This window comes from Lutjanus erythropterus, chromosome 3, assembly GCF_056507025.1.
Source record: "Lutjanus erythropterus isolate fLutEry1 chromosome 3, fLutEry1.hap2, whole genome shotgun sequence".
NCBI lineage: Eukaryota > Metazoa > Chordata > Actinopteri > Lutjaniformes > Lutjanidae > Lutjanus > Lutjanus erythropterus.
The window spans coordinates 40,201,069-40,217,382 of NC_139319.1; the positions used below are offsets into that span (position 1 = coordinate 40,201,069).

Below are 16,314 nucleotides of genomic sequence, written 5' to 3' on the forward strand. Positions count from 1 at the left end.
GAAACATACTTGGATGATTTTAATGGTAAATATAACACTAATTGCTCCATTGAGATCTACAGGAAAGTCACACAAAATATTCCAAAAGTTCTTATTCAATCAATAAAGAACAACATTTTAAACATACCAACTCCAAATCAAAAAGCACACTTGCTCTTAAAGATTATGATAAATCTAAAATATCAGCTATTCGTACAAAGTACCTAAAATTCCCAGTTCCTCCCAAATGTAAAGAAATACATTTTAAGAACATAAATAATATTTATCCCTCAAATGAATTCATTAATAAAACAGAGCACCTGTTTTTTGAATGTGAGACTGTTCAAAATATGTGGAAATCTTTCTGTAAACTTAATATCATCCAGTTCCATCAACATAGATTTCTGGTCATTTCAAAATATTCAAGTTGGTATAATCCTCAAGAATAAAAAAAGATGAATTTTTAGTTAATAATTTGATCATTTTCACAAAATACTATATTCACAAGTGTTGGCCATGGACTGTTTTTAGAAATGAACTTTCCTTCTCACAACAGTGTCTAAAACTAATAAACAATCCCCATGTAATTAAACTGTACTCTCTGATAACATTTGACTCATCTTAAACCCTTTGTATTTATTAATATGGTTTTCTTTCCCTTTATTTATTTATTTGTTCACTCATTATTTTCTAAGTATTTATTATTTTTTTTCCGTCACATCTTTTTCTCACCACAGAAACCTTATGTTATCTGAACTTGAAAAGGAGATGTGATTGTTCCTTCAAATCCGATGTACTAAAGTATGCAATTGAGTATGTCACTGTTCTTGTAATGTTACATAAAATAAATTGTAATTAGAAAAAAAAAAGAAGAAGAAAACTTGTCTGCTTAGAGTGCAAATTTGACTGAAATGATGAAGCAAAGTTGGCTGTTCAAAGAGAAAGAGGCAAGCAGTGCCTCGTTATATCATACTGTTGACACTACAATGAGGAGAGTTTATAGTACGCAAAAACCCTCCACAACAAGTCTAACTCCAGACAACTTTTTGAGCTGTTAGCCATTAGTGTGCATGTATATTTTCTGTGTCTGTTGAAACCAAAGCTTGAACTTTCTGCAGCAGTTGTTGTGCTTAGAGCCAGCAACATGCTCCAGAATGAAGTGGAAATTGAAGATCTGCCAGAGTTTGTTTGGACAGATTCCACAGTTGTTCTTGGCTACATAAACAACGATGTCAGAAGGTCTCAGGTGTTTGTAGCTGCTGCAAAAAACAGAATTACAAATAACCTTGATCCACCTGAGGAAAGATGTTCAACTGGTAGCTCACTGGTGCTGTCTTCCCATAGCTCCACCCACGCATGAACAGCCAAAAGGACTCACAAGCAACTTCAAAATAAAAGCACTGGTACTTTGCAAAATAAAAAAACAATTAAAGGAAAAATACAACTTAGATTAAACCTAAATGCTATACTTCATACAAAAAAATGAACAAATTGTACACACTATCATGTCAAGAATTACAGAGAGATAACACCAGTACTTCAGAGACAGACATAATAATGTAAAATATATCTAGTCCAATTACAAAAACCTAGTATCTTAACAAAAGTAAAGCAATTACAACAAAAAATGATATTAAAATAGTAATGGTAACCACTCTGATCATATTCCCTTCCTCAAAACTCCACAAGGAAGTAAAGAACAATCATCAATGACAGAGAACATATGAACTGAATCATTATTCTCTGTCAGCTTCACGCTCAGAAAGGAATATCACGACTCATCATCGTGGTTAGCGAGACCAAACACTTTAGAAACACATTTCTCAAGTCAGAAACTATAGAAATGATCCCTGAAAGTATAGTCTTAGTTTGACTGAGGGTGAAAGCAGCAGCTCATTCACAGGAGACTCATTCTCACTCAGGGTTCCTCTCTGTCATCAACATGTTCCTCCAGTGTCTCATCCAGTCATGTGCTGCTACCAAATCATAGTAATTAAGAACCCAATGCTGCTTTACAGGGTATGAAACAAAAATAAATAAATAAACAAATGCAAAAAGAACAAAACAAGAAGAGAACAGCAATGACTGGTGATGTGTGAAGTTTGAGGTCATAAGTCTTGATGAATAAGTGGGTTTCCTGAAGTTTTTTGCAAGTGAACAGGTGTGGAGCATCGCAGGTCTCTGCCAGCAGAGAGCTGCAGAGGTTGGGTGCTGCCACACTGAACGCTCTGTAACCAAAAGTTCTCAGGATGATTTATCGGGTGGACAGTGGGTCCATGTACGAGGACTGTAGGTTCTTGGACGGGGTATTGTGGTGGAGGTCAGACAGGTACCTGAGGAAAGACCACACAGGGATTTATAACCATAAGCTTTATCTTGTTACTGTTGAGTTTGAGTAAGTCTGAGATAAGATCTGATATCACCCAAGTGAAAATATGTCCTGGAAAAGTCAGAATTATAGTTGAATTTATTCTCATAATTCTGAACTTAAACTCAGAATTTTGACTTAATTCTCATCATTCTAAGGTTATTCCCAGATCTCTGACTATTTTCTTACTTTTCTAGGGCTTCATGTGAAAAATTAATTTTAGTTCTGACATCAAATAAATAAATGTTCCTCATGTGGCCCTAATTATCATCTTTCTGATAAATGACCTGAATTATTAAATGATTTTAATGAACTGATTATCAAAATTGCTGAGCACATCTCTTTCAGTCCACTATCATCAAGTTTTATCCTTACTAGAAAATCTACTTTCATTTGTGGATACAGGAGACGGGATGCAAAATGTATACATTTTCTTGAACTGATAGTTGAACAATAATAATTTAGCCAATAATAATAATAATAATAATAATAATAATAATAATAATAATAATGATACAAACAAGGCAGAGCCAACCAAACAGTGAGAAAACCTGTGAACTCTGGAAAAATGATACACAAAACATCCATTATCTGTTAATAACACAAATGAATTAATGATTAATCATCAAAATCTCTACGGTGGACATTACACTACTACCACATATGAGTTTATGTGTAATAAATCTAAAAGTTTAACAGTTTGAATTAAATTATGGGAAACCTAAAGTTCTACAGAAAGATAACACCAGTATTTCACTGACAGACATAATTCAGTCTCAACTACAAAAATCTAGTATTTTAACAAATCTAAAAGAATTGTAAAATTAATATTAATATTAGAACAGTAATGTTAACCACTCTGATCAGATTCCCTTCCTTAAAACTCCACAAAGAAGTAAAGGACATTCATCAATGACAGAGAACATATGAAGTGAATCATTATTCTCTGTCAGCTTCACGCTCAGAAAGGAACATCACGACTCATCATCGTAGTTAGCGAGACCAAACACTTTAGAAACACATTTCTCAAGTCAGAAACTATAGAAATGATCCCTGAAAGTATAGTCTTAGTTTGACTGAGGGTGAAAGCAGCAGGTCATTGACAGGAGACTCATTCTCACTCAGGGTTCCTCTTTTTCACTCGACCAAAATGATCAATTCATGATCAATAAACAAAATATGACCGTAACAAAAACCACAATAATAATCCTTTACACTAAACTGCTCTTTAATGTTTGATTTCTTTTTCATCCACACCCACAATGCTCGTTCATGCATTTAATATTCATTCATTCATTCATTTTCTGTAACCGCTTATTCCGTAAGGGTCGCGGGCTGCTGGAGTCTATCCCAGCTGACATTGGGCGAGAGGCGGGGTTCACCCTGGACAAGTCGCCAGTTCATCACAGGGCGCATTTAATATATGTTGTATATATAAATGTCAGTGGCCTCCACCTGTAAATCCATTCCTGTTTTGGGGGTCGTCTCATTGTTGACCCTCTAGTGCACCTGTTGTTAATTTCATTAACATCAAAGCAGCTGAAACTGATTAACAAGCCCGTCTGCTACTTAACTGACAAGATCCATATCCCAGAAGTTTAACTCACTTGATTCTATACTCTGATTAAAAAGTGTTCCTTTAATTTTTCTGAGCAGTGTATCAGCGAAGTCAGACAGATGAATGTAGACTGTGACAGAATAAGCTGATATATATTCACTTGACTGGAGAAACGTGACCACATTAAGCACAGACACAGACATAAACCTGCAAGCGGAACTTGCTACTAGCACTGCTAATGTTAGCCACACTGTGTGTCAGGCTGGCAGCTAATGTTAGCTCTGGATCCTTTACCTGCAGACACTGTGACCCTCTTCAGTCTGAAAAGGTGAAGCGTTTAGCGAGTTGTTGTCATGTTTTGTACATTAATGTGTCAGGCTTGTATTGCACAGTGCAAAGTAACGTGCATTTCAGCGGCATTTAAAGTACGATTTGGTGATTGTGGACTGTGATTAACTGCTTCAAATTACTCTTAATACACAGTAGTTTTTCAGAGTGTTTAACATTATAAATTAAATTAAATTTTAACTGTTTTCTGAGTGTTTACTTAGTGTTAGACTAGTCTAAATTAAATTTAGCATTTAATTGACAGGGAAATTGGTCACCAGGAACATCCCTACACACTCAAGCAAGCACGCCTGTGGTGTTGGTGTGCAGCAGTGAAATGGTTCCACACTGAAACACGTTGCCCCCGCACACGTTCTGGACGTTGTTTGGGCTATTCACCTGTATGGCAGGATATGAAAAATTGATATCTTAACAAAAATAAAGACTGGTTTTCAGTACGAACCAGTATACCACACAGGCCTACTTGAAATGTTTCACTTTATGTGTAATAAATCTAAAAGTTTAACAGTTTGAATTAAATTATGGGAAACCTAAAGTTCTACAGAAAGATAACACCAGTATTTCACTGACAGACATAATTCAGTCTCAACTACAAAAATCTAGTATTTTAACAAACCTAAAAGAATTGTAAAATTAATATTGATATTGGAACAGTAATGTTAACCACTCTGATCATATTCCCTTCCTCAAAACTCCACAAAGAAGTAAAGAACAATCATCAATGACAGAGAACATATGAACTGAATCATTATTCTCTGTCAGCTTCACGCTCAGAAAGGAATATCACGACTCATCATCGTGGTTAGCAAGACCAAACACTTTAAAAACACATTTCTCAAGTCAGAAACTATAGAAATGATCCCTGAAAGTATAGTCTTAGTTTGACTGAGGGTGAAAGCAGCAGGTCATTCACAGGAGACTCATTCTCACTCAGGGTTCCTCTTTTTCACTCGACCAAAATGATCGATTCATTAATTAATCACTTAATAATTCAGGTCATTTATCAGAAAGATGATAATTAGGGCCACATGTGGAACATTTATTTGATGTCAATGTCAGAACTGAAATTAATTTTTCACATGAAGCCCTAGAAAAGTCAGAAAAGTCAGAAAATAGTCAAAATTCTGAGTTTAAATTCAGAATTATGAGAATAAATTCAACTATAATTCTGACTTTTTCTCCTCTGAATTCTGACTTAAAATTCAGAATTGTAACTTTAAGCTCAGGACTCAATACATTTTACACATGAGGCCCAAACTCAAATAAATTCTCTCCTGTAGAGAGTAGAGAGAAAATCCCATCATAAATTTCCCAGAAACTGAAAGTTAAGAGTAACCACTGTTTTTATTTAAGAAACAACAAATTATTGATAATCAAAGTTGATCTGTCAATGAAATAGCATATTAATATTACATTTCTCACATGGGAACCAAACCATAACCATGTTTTGACATTCAATAGTCTTCTTTTCATTGTTGTTAACACATTACGGACATAAACAAACATTTCTTTAATATAGAACATGAAATATTACCACTCTGATCATATTCCCTTCATCAAAACTCCACAAAGAAGTAAAGAACGATCATCAATGACAGACAACATATAAACTAAATCATTATTCTCTGTCAGCTTCACGCTCAGAAAGGAATATCACGACTCATCATCGTGGTTAGCGAGACCAAACACTTTAGAAACACATTTCTCAAGTCAGAAACTATAGAAATGATCCCTGAAAGTATAGTCTTAGTTTGACTGAGGGTGAAAGCAGCAGGTCATTCACAGGAGACTCATTCTCACTCAGGGTTCCTCTCTGTCATCAACATGTTCCTCCAGTTGTTGTGTCTCTTCTTGTTGTGAGTTAAAAGTAAAACTGTAAAAAGCACAAGCAGACATTGAGTGTCTCTGACAGCATGTCTGTGATACAGAGAGCTGACAGTCAGGAGACAAAAGCAGCAATGAGTTGTGATAAAGAAAAGCTTGCTTCAAAGTAAGAAAAACAGATTCTGAAAAGCTGCAGTGATTAAATGATTAATCAATTATTAATTGAACAGTTAATTAATCACCAACTGTTTTGATAAACAAATAATTTTGGATCATTCTCAGGCTTTTAAAATGTGACTATTTTCTGCAATTTTTATCTCCTCTCTGACAGCAAACCAAATATCTTTGGGTTGTGAACAAAACAAAACATTTGAAGACGTCACCTTGAGCTCATGGGAAACACTGACCACCATTTTTCACCATTTTCTGACATGTTATGGACCAAACAACTACTAATTAATGGAGACAGATTAATCAGCAGCCCTACTTAAAACACAGCTAAGCTAATGACAGAGCAACAGCCCCAGGACATTAAAAGTTTCACTGACTTCAAAAAAAAAAATGAAGCTCTGTGAAAGCTACATGATCAACTGCTTCTCCGATCACTGCTGTTTGAAAGATCATCCTGAAACAGGAACACTTAATATTGTTGTGAGCTCCACTCTGATCATATTCCCTTCATCAGTGGACCACTAAGAAGCAATGAATGTGATCAGTGGGTTTCTCCCTGTCATCATTAAGCTCCTCCAGTTGATGCATCTTGTCCAGTCATGTGTTTATATGACAGACAGGGTCTTTCTTTTTATAAAAACAAGTCATTTGTCTTGCCAGTGTTTGGACCAACTTTTCTTTTTTTTTTTTCTTCTTACTATCCCTTGTTATCACTCTGTGCTCATTTTCTCCTCTATCTGTGTCCTGTCAGAGTTCTGCAGTGATTGACTGTTATTCTGTGACACATAAACTGGAGGAACTGGAGGAACTGGAGGAACCCTGAGTGAGAATGAGTCTCCTGTCAATGACCTGCTGTTTCCACCTTCTCTCCAACAAGGATTATACTTTCAGAGAGCTTTTCTTTTGGTGCTGCCTGGACAATTTGTTGCTAAAGTCGTTGGTCTTTCTAATAATGATGAGTCAGTGGGAATATGATCACAGTGGTTACTGTTTGTTCTAATATAATTTTATAAATTATTATAACATATAAATAATTTTAATTTTATATTATAAATTTAAATAATTTAAATTTGTTTTAGCGTTATTAAAATGCTAGTTTTCTGTAGTTGAGACTAAATAAGTTTCAGATTATTATCTGTCAGAGAAATACTGGTGTTATCCCTCTGTAGAACATCCGAATGTATTTCAAAAAATTTGAATATCACAGAAAAGTTCTTTTTTTCCATATAATTTAATTCAAACTGTTGAACTTATATTATATTATATTATATTATATTATGTTTATATATAATATATCTTAGATTTATTACACATAAACTGAAACATTTCAAGCCTTTTTTTGTTTTAATTTGGTAATTATGGCTTACAGCTCATGAAAATCAAAAATCCAGCATCTCAAAATATTAGAATATTTCATAATATTCATAAAAAACTCTGAATTTTAAGCAAGAATTTGGAGGAGAAAAAGTCAGACTTATAGCTGACTTTATTCTCATAATTTTGACTTTCTTGTCATAAATCTGAATTTATTCTCATCATTCTGACTTTATTACCAGAACTCTGACTATTTTCTGACTTTTCTAGGGCTTTATGTGAAAAATTAATTTGAGTTCTGACATTGACATCAAATAAATGTTCCACATTTGGCCCTAATTATCATCTTTCTGATAACGGACCTGAATTATTAAGTGATTAAGTAATGAATCGATCATTTTGGTCAAGTGAAAAAGAGGAACCCTGAGTGAGAATGAGTCTCCTGTGAATGACCTGCTGCTTTCACCCTCAGTCAAACTAAGACTATACTTTCAGGGATCATTTCTATAGTTTCTGACTTGAGAAATGTGTTTCTAAAGTGTTTGGTCTCGCTAACCACGATGATGAGTCGTGATATTCCTTTCTGAGCGTGAAGCTGACAGAGAATAATGATTCAGTTCATATGTTCTCTGTCATTGATGATTGTTCTTTATTTTCTTGTAGAGTATTGAGGAAGGGAATATGATCAGAGTGGTTACTTTTTGTTCTAATGTGTTTCTATTAATCTAGTAATATATTTAAAACTGTTCTAGCATTATTAAAATACTAGCTTTCCGTAGTTGAAGCTAAGTAAGTCTCAGTTTATTGTTTGTCACAGAAATAGTGGTGTTACCCCTCTGTAGAACATACAAATGCATTTCAAAAAAATTATAATATCACATAAAAGTCTTTTTTTCCCATAATTTAATTCAAACTGTTAAACTTTAATATATTTCAGATTTATTACACATAAACTGAAACATTTCAAGTAGGCCTGTGTGTCATACTGGTTCGTACCGAAAACTGGTCTTTATTTTCATTATGATATTAATTTTTCATATACTGTTTCCAAAGAGGTGCATAACTTCTTGTTTTTCACTTATGTCCAATAGAATTTGTGCACACATATAGACAGTGGTGGACAAAGTACTCACTGCCAGTACTTGAGTCAAAGTATAGATACTCCTGGTCAAATATTACTCAACTACAAGTGAAAGTTGCTCAGTCAAAATTTTACTTGAGTTAAAGTACTAGAGTTCTTGCTTTTAAAAATACTTAAGTATTCAAAAGTACATGTTTTTAAAAATACTTAAGTATTCAAAAGTACAAATTACAAAGTACATTTTCTAATATCAATACATGCTGTATTGTTTTCACGATGCATTTACAGAAGCTTGTAACTCTCTGAAACCATCTAATGATGCACTGATGCTTGTAGAACCACTCTGCTACACAAAGTCTATAGAAACACCTATAAAAACTTCAGCATAGAAATACAATCAAAACCAAAAAGGACAGCTGTTGTCATTTTCTGATGTAACTGTATTAAAATCACTGCATAAAATTAGATTGAAGATAACTGAAAGGAGTTCAACAAGTCTGCTAAATAAGTGAGATTTCTTTCTGTCCTCAGAGGCAGTATATATACATGAATTATGTGGTATTTTTCACCCCGATAAAAACAATCCAACTTTAAAAGCTACCTGGAATAATAAATAATTATAATAACATCTTGAGATTTAATTTTGTCTTTCCATTACCGCTCTTTGTTTGAATGACAGAGGCAGAGCTTGCTTGTTCTTGTTACAGAGAGCACCTGGATGATGTATTTCCACTTTTACCTCAGTCCCATTTGAGAGGAGCTACTGTGATTGGTTTCCTTCTGTGAGGAACACAGTGTGTGACTAATTGCATTTTAGAAAAGAAAAAACACCAACAGCTGACTTCAAAGCTCAGTCGAAAAGTAACAACAACCTTCCTAGAAATGTAGTGGAGTCAAAAGTACAATATTTGTCTTTGAAATGTAGTGGAGTGAAAGTCAGAAGTTTCCAAAAAAACAAATACTCAAGTAAAGTACAGATACTCAAAAAATGTACTTAAGTACAGTACTCAAGTAAATGTACTTCACTACTGTCCACCACTGCATATAGATAGACACATTAGGTCCATACAAGGTAATGAGTGAGATTCCAGGACATGTCAAGAGAAAGTTAAATACCTTCACATGAGAAGTAACCTTCAGAATTAGGTTGGCAGTCACAATATTCTCTGTGTGTTGCTAATCTGAATTCTGCTCGATCGAGCTTCATTAAGTCATCTGGGACTCCTGAACTCTTCTTCAGTGTCTGAGTGAACCATTCTTCAGAATTTTTAACTACAATAAATTCACAAGATAAAATTCTGAATTTTAAGCCAGAATTCAGAAAAGTCAGAATTATAGCTGACTTTATTCTCATAATTCTGACTTTATTCTCATAATTCTGACTTTGTTCTCATAATTTTGACTTTTCTCGGGCTTCACGTGAAAAATTTATTTGAGTTCTGACATTAAAATCAAATAAATGTTCCACATGTGGCCCTAACTCACTTCAATCTGTCCCTAATCCTCATGTGTGATTTTATACTCTAAACAATTAAACAAATGAAAAAAATAAAATATTTGTTTCCAATTTTGTAAATACTTGAAAGGGAATGGGAGAAAAAACAACATATATTAAATGCACGAATGTCTGTGGACTTAATTTGCAAAGCATTGTGGGTGTAGTTGAAAAATAAATCAAACATTAAAGAGCAGTTTACTGTAAAGGATTATTATTGTGGTTTTTGTTACAGTCATATTTTGTTTACTGATCATGAATCAATCATTTTGGTCGAGTGAAAAAGAGGAACCCTGAGTGAGAATGAGTCTCCTGTGAATGACCTGCTGCTTTCACCCTCAGTCAAACTAAGACTATACTTTCAGGGATCATTTCTATAGTTTTTGACTTGAGAAATGTGTTTCTAAAGTGTTTGGTCTCGCTAACCACGATGATGAGTCGTGATATTCCTTTCTGAGCGTGAAGCTGACAGAGAATAATGATTCACTTCATATGTTCTCTGTCATTGATGACTGTTCTTTACTTCCTTGTGGAGTATTGAAGAAGGGAATATGATCAGAGTGGGTGCTTTTGTTGTCTGAAAAGAAATAATAATCTTTTGTAAGACAGTACATAGGGATTTTTTTTTACTGGTCTTTACCTTGACTTTTATCCATGTGGTTGTTGTGTCATTAGATGCATTTTACATTGTTAAGATCAGACATTATCTCAGACCTACTCAAACTAAGCAGTAACAAATGGTTATAAATCCCTGTGTGGTCTTTCCTCAGGTACCTGTCTGACCTCCTCCACCACAATACCCCGTCCAAGAACCTACAGTCCTCGTACATGGACCCACTGTCCACCCGATAAATCAGCCTGAGAACTTTTGGTTACAGAGCGTTCAGTGTGGCAGCACCCAACCTCTGCAGCTCTCTGCTGGCAGAGACCTGCGATGCTCCACACCTGTTCACTTGCAAAAAACTTCAGGAAACCCACTTATTCATCAAGACTTATGACCTCAAACTTCACACATCACCAGTCATTGCTGTTCTCTTCTTGTTTTGTTCTTTTTGCATTTGTTTATTTATTTATTTTTGTTTCATACCCTGTAAAGCAGCATTGGGTTCTTAATTACTATGATTTGGTAGCAGCACATGACTGGATGAGACACTGGAGGAACATGTTGATGACAGAGAGGAACCCTGAGTGAGAATGAGTCTCCTGTGAATGAGCTGCTGCTTTCACCCTCAGTCAAACTAAGACTATACTTTCAGGGATCATTTCTATAGTTTCTGACTTGAGAAATGTGTTTCTAAAGTGTTTGGTCTCGCTAACCACGATGATGAGTCGTGATATTCCTTTCTGAGCGTGAAGCTGACAGAGAATAATGATTCAGTTCATATGTTGTCTATCATTGATGATTGTTCTTTATTTCCTTGTGGAGTTTTGAGGAAGTGAATATGATCAGAGTGGGGAGTTTAGAAACTGTTTAATAAACAAACAACAAAGTAATCAGTAATTTTAACAACCTGTTAATTTAGGTTCTTTATCAGATCCTATGTTTCCTAATTTTTAACAGCCTTATTATGGTAAGATAAAGTGTCTGGATATATAAATCTTCTTAAAATAAAGATTTTCTCTTGACTTCTCCATCTTGTTAGTTATATTATCACCTCTGAAGGATCTGATACGCAATAATGATTTTTTTCTTTTTTTAAAAAAAGGCTAGTCTGACTCAGAGGATGTACTTTGTGGGTATAAGCTGCCATTGGCCACTTCAGGCAGCATCACTGAAAGTTAAGGGTGTGAATCTCACTGACTGAGACCATATGTATCTCAATACATGTTCAATGATACGATACATCTTAGAAGTTTTTAAATAGTCAACGATTCAGTATGACATGATTCAGCTCTGTCACAATACAATACAATATCTTTACTTTCTCGCCTAATCTGTGAACAAACTTTATAACTGTTTAAAATGCACTTTTGCAGTAAGATGATGAGCTGCTCTGTTTCATATGAAGAGTGCTGTGGTTTTGATTAGTGTGGGGAAACAGTGATACGTGTTACCTGCTCTCACAGTGACATGACGTCTCTGTGGGTCAGACTTGTGTCTCTGTACTCTGCTGTCCACTTTCACATTTTGCATAAATGACTTGTAACAGTGTATCTCAGCTATCTTATAAACACAAACTTATTCCACACTTTTATGAAAGTTTGGTGGTGCAGCACAATACAAATGTCAGTTCTCTGTCTGTCTGTTTTCAGCGCCGTCTGTTTTGAAGAAATGAAGAGTAGAGACAGGAGAGGGAGGAGGGAGCGCTTGTTTTGTGTGAGCGAGGCAGCAGGCGTCCAGTGAGAGCGGTGCAGACAGAGGCAGGAGGAGAGAGAAAACAGAGGAAAGTTACATCATTGATGCCAAAAATGAAATATATGCACATCCTAATGAGATGTATTGATTCGTTAGCACTGCATCAATGTTTCTGATTATCAGAATTGTTGATCACATCTCTGTAATCCTCCAACCAATTCTTGTCCATGTTCCCCTCCTGAAAAATTCACTGAGAAGTAAAGAACAGTCACCAAAGACAGAACATATAAACAAAATACATTCTTACATATTTTACATGTTCTCCCAGTTTAACTCAAGATGTTGTACAGAGAGACAACATCTATATTTCTCTGAGACAAACATAATATTTGATCTTAAACTACAGAAATGTACAGTATTGTTATTAAAACAGCATTAGTAACCACTCTGATCATATTCCCTTCCTCAATACTCTACAAGAAAATAAAGAACAATCATCAATGACAGAGAACATATGAACTGAATCATTATTCTCTGTCAGCTTCACGCTCAGAAAGGAATATCACGACTCATCATCGTGGTTAGCGAGACCAAACACTTTAGAAACACATTTCTCAAGTCAGAAACTATAGAAATGATCCCTGAAAGTATAGTCTTAGTTTGACTGAGGGTGAAAGCAGCAGGTCATTCACAGGAGACTCATTCTCACTCAGGGTTCCTCTTTTTCATTTGACCAAAACGATTGATTCATGATCAGTAAACAAAATATGACCGTAACAAAAACCACAACAATAATCCTTTACATTAAACTACTCTTTAATGTTTGATTTCATTTTCATCCACACCCACAATGCTTTGCAAATTAAGTCCACATACGTTCGTGCATTTAATATAAATTGTTTTTTCCCAGTAACGTTATATAAACATAAGCAGCAGCTCTGCTCACTCACAGTCCCTCCAGACGTGTCTGTTAATCAGTTGAAACAAGGTTGCTGATAATATCGAAGTGGAAATAGTCTGTGATAGTAGAAGTATGTGTGTGTGAGTGAGAGAGAGAGTAAAAACCTCATGAACTCAATTCAGTCCAGTTTTATTGCAGGGAAGCACATTGAGGCGAAGGCTGATTAGCTTTTAGCGTAACGTTAGTCCACCGGTCCACTTTCTCCTCATCTGGCTCTAGACACTCATCAGACTGTAGCAATGGGGAGAACGTCTGTTCTGGTAGAGAACAGTGTGTGTTTGTGTGGAAGCCACATGAGAAACTCTACAACTCATAACTACTAACCTCACTGTGAGGCCCAATACGTTAGCGACAGCTGACTGTTCCTATGATAAACACTGATTATTAAAGTGAAGATGCTGTAGGCTATTTAATGTTTTTAATGGTTCAATCACTTGAAACAAGGTTGCTGATAATATTGATACGGAAATATACAGTGATAATAGTAAGAAGTGTGTGTGTGTGCAGCGCATCTCTGATTTAAAAGCCGTCACATCGCCTTGAGTGAAATCCAGACCATAACTTTTTTCACTGATGTAACTCTGCTATCACCAAAGAAACAGATCATAAAACTGTGATGTTCATTGAAACTTTGGTGATATCAGCTGTCTTAACTTCTACACAGCTCCTCTCTGCTCACTGGTGCAGCTCTGTCTCACCCCGTCTGTGACACAGTGTGTCTGCTGATTGATCATGACTTCTAACCAATCAGATGTGCTGCTGTAGGCGGGACATTGAGTCAGACTACAGAGCGTAGTTGTGTATTATACTGTAAATTGTAATGTTAAAGGTGATCCAAGACTGACTGTATGTGAAAGTAAGCTGCATGTTACAACAGTATCTGTGTTTGTAAAAATCTGTCTTTAGCCTTAGATATAACATTTGTATGCATTCATAAAAACGATGATGTGTATTTTCAAACATAATTTCAAGTAATATATTTTTGGAATAAATAGATCAAACAAAAACTTGGAGGCTTCCCGCAGTAACTGAAGACACCCTAGGGGTCACACTCATCACTCAGGGTGACTGCTGGGTTAATGCATTAAGTGCAGTATTGTTTAAATGTAACAAGAACAGGTCTTAGAAATAAAAGTGCTAACAAGAACCATAAATGGTTCTTCAGCTTGGCCTCATAGGAGAACTCTTTTTGCCTCCTGGTGAAACCTTTTATAAAGGTTCTACTTGGAAACCTATCAGAGAGTTCTTCAAATAACCCGACATAAAGGGTTATACCGAGAACCATCCATGAAAGGTTTCACCCAGAGCCCCAACTAGAGGGTCTAATAGGGGGACCCCTTCTTGGGAGTAATGGTCCCACCGAGAACCCTAACTTGGGGTTCTATGCAGAACCATATTTGCCTGTTGAGTTTGCTGTATAGGTTTATCGAACTCTGTTTGTTTGTTTTTATTTATTTCTATTGTTTTATTTCTTTTTCTTTCATTTTTTTTACATGTTTGAAATAAAGAATTTTAATTCTTTCATTCCAATATGAAATGTTTGTACCGTTTCATCTCTAGACACATGTGGACTACATGGACACAATGTATGTGTTATTTCTGTATAGCAGACCGTTGTTATGAAAAACAGACTGTTGCTATGAAAAACAGACTGTTGCTATGGATACAGTTCTAATCATAGACTAAAAATAGAGTCACTGTTAAATTACCAAAATCACTTTGAAATGAATATTTTGTGTCAATTTTTTTTATTTTTTTTGTGAATAACCATTTATCGAGCAGGATAATGTACAGTGAGCAGGTCGTTATTGTGAAATAAATCATGACAGTGTGATGCAGAACCCTGCAGGATCCCTTACATAGCAGTGTTTCCCAAACTTTGTTCCTTAGGATCCACTTTTTAAAAAAGATAAACCATCAAGAAACAATCCACAATAGGACTTATCAACTCATTTTGGTAAAAGTTAATATGTGCATAAATGAATGGCCGTGACCAGTTTTACTGTCATTTCCAGATCGTCTTATATTATGTTGACCTGTGTTCTCGAGAACATATTAAATATTTAAGTTCTTGAAATCAGAAATAAATGCATTTAGGCTGTGTAACAATATAGGACCTTTTAGCCTAATATATAAACCAGACAAAATAAGTGAATTTAAGCAGAATTAACAGGCTCTCATTTTTTCCTGTCATCAAAAAAACAATATGTACACATTTGAAATTGTTTTTAAAAGGTTTACTACAGATACAAATCTTAAATTTGCATTAATTCTTCAATGGTCTTTAATGTATTTGATGACCCAAATAAAATCTTCCGTGAGTTACTGGGAATGACTTATTTGCTGATTTGTAGTGTAGTTTCAGTTGGGAGGCAGCTTTCCCAAACCATAACCTCTTATTTCAACAACATATATTTTATTTAAAATCATGAGGCTGTATGTGAAAAAAAGTCCCACATTCTCATGTCACTACCAAAGCAGTGTAAGGTCCCATCATTTTAAAGTACATGTAGTATTTTTTTTTTAAATCAGGGTGTAAATTTAGGAAATGTCACAACCAAACCACCATTGTTCAAACCATTGTTTTCTGCAATCAAGCAACCTTTTTCGGGTGTTATGGCAGATCTTTTAGCATGTATGTGTGTACAGAACTGTTCAGAACTGTAACTGACCATGTGCTGATGAGCATCTTTGAGATCTAGTCAACAAAACTGACCGATCACTGTTTGTCCCTGATTTATTCATCAAACAAACCATTTAATATCAAATGTGACACACAGTGCAACTTTAAATTCTAAAAAACAAATGACCAAGAAACATGACATTTATTTATTTAATTTTTTTTTATTTTTTTGATGTACAATAGTGATGTTCATTCATGTGGCTGATGGTGTTTAAATGTGTCTCGCAGATCCAGTT

At 35.1% G+C, this 16,314-nt stretch overlaps 8 non-coding genes across 8 annotated transcripts; 3 read left to right on the plus strand and 5 right to left on the minus strand.

The window, feature by feature from the left end:
• Positions 1 to 1,629: 1,629 nt before the first annotated feature.
• Positions 1,630 to 1,845, minus strand: LOC146330596 (small nucleolar RNA U3). Its single transcript, XR_014769896.1, has one exon. It is a non-coding gene; the product is annotated as a small nucleolar RNA U3 (small nucleolar RNA).
• A 1,355-nt stretch (positions 1,846 to 3,200) lies between these two features.
• On the minus strand, positions 3,201 to 3,416 carry LOC146330597 (small nucleolar RNA U3). The gene has a single exon (XR_014769872.1). It is a non-coding gene; the product is annotated as a small nucleolar RNA U3 (small nucleolar RNA).
• A 1,499-nt stretch (positions 3,417 to 4,915) lies between these two features.
• Positions 4,916 to 5,131, minus strand: LOC146330598 (small nucleolar RNA U3). Its single transcript, XR_014769914.1, has one exon. It is a non-coding gene; the product is annotated as a small nucleolar RNA U3 (small nucleolar RNA).
• A 654-nt stretch (positions 5,132 to 5,785) lies between these two features.
• LOC146330599 (small nucleolar RNA U3) lies at positions 5,786 to 6,001 on the minus strand. The gene has a single exon (XR_014769926.1). It is a non-coding gene; the product is annotated as a small nucleolar RNA U3 (small nucleolar RNA).
• A 2,040-nt stretch (positions 6,002 to 8,041) lies between these two features.
• On the plus strand, positions 8,042 to 8,257 carry LOC146330600 (small nucleolar RNA U3). Its single transcript, XR_014769902.1, has one exon. It is a non-coding gene; the product is annotated as a small nucleolar RNA U3 (small nucleolar RNA).
• Positions 8,258 to 10,487: 2,230 nt separating this feature from the next.
• LOC146330601 (small nucleolar RNA U3) lies at positions 10,488 to 10,703 on the plus strand. The gene has a single exon (XR_014769905.1). It is a non-coding gene; the product is annotated as a small nucleolar RNA U3 (small nucleolar RNA).
• Positions 10,704 to 11,378: 675 nt separating this feature from the next.
• On the plus strand, positions 11,379 to 11,594 carry LOC146330602 (small nucleolar RNA U3). Its single transcript, XR_014769873.1, has one exon. It is a non-coding gene; the product is annotated as a small nucleolar RNA U3 (small nucleolar RNA).
• Positions 11,595 to 12,875: 1,281 nt separating this feature from the next.
• Positions 12,876 to 13,091, minus strand: LOC146330603 (small nucleolar RNA U3). Its single transcript, XR_014769903.1, has one exon. It is a non-coding gene; the product is annotated as a small nucleolar RNA U3 (small nucleolar RNA).
• Between the last annotated feature and the right edge of the window lie 3,223 nt (positions 13,092 to 16,314).